We start from the raw sequence: 4861 nt of genomic DNA on the forward strand, positions 1-4861 counted from the left end.
AATGTTGCTGCCATGACATAAGAATAGAATTTGAGAATAGAATGTCTCACACTTTCAGAATTAGTCAAGCTGTGTTTATCAAAATATAGTAGGTGTCAAGAGAAAGAAGGGTTGTATTTCAGATATTTAAAGGGATTGTTTTTCTTGATACTAAATAGAATTTTCTAACTGTACTGATTGTGTGTTTTTTACAAAAGTCGTTGTGTTTAGCCTGGTGCTACAAAGGTTGACTAGTATAACGAAGAACTAGTAAACTGTGTATCTGTAAAAAACAGCATTTAGATTGCAAGTGTTGGGCAATTTCCTCAGTGCCAATATTTAATATCTCCACTGTGCTTAGTTTCAAGCTGCCAGCATTTGGTCACTGAACTTAAAGCTGGGAAGAAAGAGCCATGCCTTCGGCATGGAACGGTAGAGCACTGATGCTTGCAGGCCGACAGACTTGAGTTTAACATCTATGCTACACAGTAGTCGTATGCATTCGCCTAATCTGCCCATACCCCAATTTCCTCAGATATAAAAATGGAGCAAAGCCGGCCGTAGTAGCTCAGGCCTGTCATCCTAGTTGCTCAGGAGGCTGAGATCTGAGGATCAAGGTTCAAAGCCAGCCCAGGCACTAAAGACCATGAGACTCTTATCTCTATCTCAAATTAACTACTAGAAAACCGGAAGTGGCGCTATGGCTCAAGGGGTAGGGAAGGAACTTTGAGCCGAAGAGCTCAAGGATAGCACCCAGGCCCAGAGTTCAAGCCCCGTGACTGACCAAAAAATAAAAAAAAGCCCTGTCATCAGGTATGTGAGTTCAAGGACAGCTTGTGCTACGCAGTGATTCCCATGTGGTGAGATCAAGGGATGGAAGGTTGTTGTTTTTCTTTTTCATTTTCTTTTTTTATTGTTGAGATAATGTATAGAGGGGTTACAGTTACATTCGCCAGATAATAGGTGCATTACTTCTCACAAGGTTTAATGTTGGTAAAGTTCAACCTCTCTGTTGTTTTGATGCCACACCAACATTGCGTAATCCAAGGTAAATCCAAGATTTAAGTATATACACCTCTCCTCATTTTCATGTGGATGTTCCATTGTCTGACTGCCACTGGGGGAAAAAAAAATCTATCCTTTTCCCCTTTGAATAGTCATATATTTTTTAAAACTTCCTCCAAAATCCAATTTACTATTTGGGGAAAAACAATTCTAATTTCTGGCCCGGAGGGCAGTGCCATGTATTTCATCCACTGCGAGATGGCTTCTAGATGACAATCCATCTCTTCGGGACCATGACAAGTTGGCTGAGGAGGACGTGTGGTGTTCCAGCCGCGATGAAATGGGCAATGTTTATCTCTGTGCTCCATTTTACTTGGCGGGCGGGAATCGATGGTGTCATTTTCCCTGGGACGGTAGTAAGGGCCCCACACGTGGCCCAGCCCTGTCACCCAGCCACTCAAGAGAAGGATCCCCAGCTCGGGCTAATCCTGGATATCGTTCAGAAGGCTGTGTCGGGGCCCAGGCGGGTGTGTGCCTCACAATGCAATTCCAACTTGCCTTGCCCACGGGTCTTCACCCAAGGATTTGCTAACAGCCACCGAAGCCCTCACGAAGAATTAAGATCTGAGGGGTTCCAACCATAGGTTCAAGACTACAAAGCTTTGCAGTGGCAGAGCCAGGATCCAAAGGCAGGTCTCTCTGACAGCTCCTCTCATGCCCCAGCTGGATTTCTCCCTGACTTGCATGGCTGTGGGTCACCAGGCAATGTGCTCATGTATTATTTCCTTGAAGCAGTAAATTCCAAGAGAAGAGACATTCTCCCTCCTGCATCCACACCAGCCAGCAGTGCTTTTGGCTTTCCACAATAGAGACGTTTAATGATCTCACGAAGCAACGCGTCTGGAAATGGAGGCAGCTGAACAGCTTCTTGAAAAGCCCAAGCCGTCCTAGCTTTATCTTCCCCTTACTTAGACATTAGAATTCTATTTTTTCACCTGTCAATTCCGTCTCAAGATGACTGTCACAGATCCTAAGGATCTGGTTATTACCCAGAGACAAGAAGAGAGCAGAAGGGCAGATGGCGGAGCCATCCACGCGCGACAAGAACCCTCCCAGGATCTCCTGCATTCGCTCCCCTTACGTCTCATTCCAGTACCAGGTTCCTCAGTGTGATTTGCCAAATACACAAATGCGACCACAGCCTGGAAATCTCCCAGATACAGTGAGTTACAACCAAAGAATTTTAAGAGCCTTTTGAGCCTCTTTGTCAGTTTCAATCCAAGGCGATCCAGAGCGGAGGCCGGGAAGCAGAGCCCAGACCTGAAGGCTCTGCAGATGTTTTGTTGAGTCACTAGTTCCTGACGTCCACATCCCTGGCCACAATTTAGGGCTGATTTCCATTCATCAGTCCCTCACCTGGGAAGTCTACAAACACCAAGGGTCTTCTCCAAACTTCCGACGTGACGGACAAGGCAGAGGCCTTCGAGTCCTTCCTTGAGGCAGCACTTAACTAATAGCTGACTTTCAGACCCAAGCATGGTGGAATTAACCTTAGAGATGTTTCGGGTGAACAGCATTTCGCCCTGTGCCTGGGTATAAATTGAGTCAATTATTTATGAGTGGGGCCCAATTTGTTTAAACCTCATTGACCTTTAATATAGTTATGAAACGTGTCTTGACTGGATTCGTCCCTCTATTGATTTGGTCTGGGGAAAAAAAGAAAACAAGAGGTGAAATAGGCCCTCAGGGTAAGGTGAAATTGTAGGTTATGGGCATATTAAATTGCTTCAGTATACTTTGTGTGCTTTCAAGTCAGAAAATGAAGCAATAAAGTAGGTGGATGTAAGTCTTGTTCTTAAAAGTGCCTGCAAGTGCTCTTCACAGTATCATGGATTTGACAAGATCTGCCTCAGACTTCTTCTTCATTTAAAATGAATATAAAGACGGTAAAGCCGAAGGAATGCTGAAATACTAGCGTTGTGCTAACAGCTTGCACCCTGCATTGTGGGGAGGGGCCTGAGTGGCATTCTTCACTATTGTCTGCCGCACTGGGGTGGGGTGAGGGTAGCGTGGGGGTAGAGGTAGGGGGTGGGGGTACAGCCTGTGTACCCCACCCCAGGGCCAGGAATTTCCTAGCGGGCATAGCCAGGTGCAGGGGGCCAAACTCAGCTGCTCATTACTTATGTGCTGTCAAGTTTAGACAAGGTTTAAACTCAGGCAGTTTTTCAAGTTTTAAATGTCAACATTTGTGATGGAAGAACCTATCAAATCAGACTCTATTAGGTAAGCGGGATCCTCTTCCTCCTCTCCGCTGTCTGTGGTTGTGGTGGTGTTGATGGGCCAAGTAAAGAAGAAAGAAAGAACAAACAAAAGAGAAAGAACACCGCTCACTGAAGGAAAAGAAAATAGTCTTCTTTTGGGAGATGAAGAGAGGAGAGAAAGGTTGAGAGCCAATGTGCCAACATGAACTGGGGTGAAACACAGCCCTGAGATGTTTCAATAGATGGAAGACAAAGACTGAAGTATGGCTTATCCAGGGAGAAAGGAAGAATGTTTACTTTTTAAAAAGTTCTCAGGGGGGTAGAGATTTCTCTCTGGAACATTGCTTTCCTGAGACGAGTCCTCCACACAGAAGGAAAAAAAATGCTATTAGGTACGACGAGTGCTGTGTTTAGAGATAATTAGGTGTTGACTTAAATGGCCAAGGCCTTATTTCTGGTTATATGTGGATGTTACTGTTATTACCTTTAGTGGATTTCAGGTTGTTAAGATATGAATAAGCTTGGTTGGCTATATACTATTTCCTACTATCATCTTACAATTGCTTCAGCTCGCTTTTTAGAGCCTGTTCTTTCTCGTGTGCCAATAAAAAGAGTTCTGCTGATTGATTATCTGTAAGGAGAATACAGAAAGAAATGTAGACCTGGCGCTTACGACGGTGGGGTTAGAAGGTGAAGATGAAAATACGGATCGCGCTTCTGCAGGCCTGATAGTGCTTAGGTGTGCCCTTAACTTCTAGAAGGCTAGCTTAAGTTCTCCACAGCCCTGTACACACGACACGTGAATTCCCAGATCCTATGCCACCGCCAAAGCCTGGAAGGAAAGCCGTGTGTGTGAAGAGACAGGCCACCAGATGGCAAGTTGGAAGGCAGACGTCCCACGATTCCTTTGCTCAGAAGCTCCATTACCCTCCCGTTGTCACGGAAGATAAGGAAATACAGGGGAGGAAGTCGGCCGTGTGTGGGAGGGCAACTTCCTTGAAAACACTCGCTGTTCCTTGTTCTTTCCAGCTCTGGAGGCCTTGTGTGTGCTAGGGAAGGCTCTTCCAGGCTACATCCTGGCATTCAGTCCCTCCTCATCCCTCCTCACAGGAAAGATGGGTCCCGGAGACACAGCTCAGCTCTACTCATCGGTGGGTGTCTGTCTCCTTCTTGTGCCCGCCAACCATCAACTCTGTTGACAAGGCTTTTCTCAAGTGTTGTTCACATGCACAACCTCTACCAGTGGAGTGTGTGTGTGTGTGTGTGTGTGTGTGTGTGTGTGTGTGTGTGTGTGTGTCTATGGCCAAGGGTAAGAAGAAAAACCACAAAATGGTTTATGTAATAAGAATCATTACATTGCCAGTGCGCTTAGGAGTTTTATTTACCGCTCCAATTTGGACGACATACACAGCATATTGGTGTCGCTATCGTTTCTCCTTGTAAGAAGAGTCAGCTGCAGGTAGCTCGTGCCTGTAATCCTAACTACTCGGGAAGCTGAGATCTGAGGACTGCAGTTCGAGCCACACATCTCCCATGAAGCACCAAAAAGCCGGAAGCGAAGCTGTGGCTCGCGTGGTAGAGTGCCAGGCTTGAGCAGAAAAACATAGGGACAGAAC

The sequence above is a fragment of the Megascapheus bottae genome, chromosome 25, assembly GCF_031878675.1.
Source record: "Megascapheus bottae isolate mThoBot1 chromosome 25, mThoBot2.hap1, whole genome shotgun sequence".
NCBI classification, from domain to species: domain Eukaryota; kingdom Metazoa; phylum Chordata; class Mammalia; order Rodentia; family Geomyidae; genus Megascapheus; species Megascapheus bottae.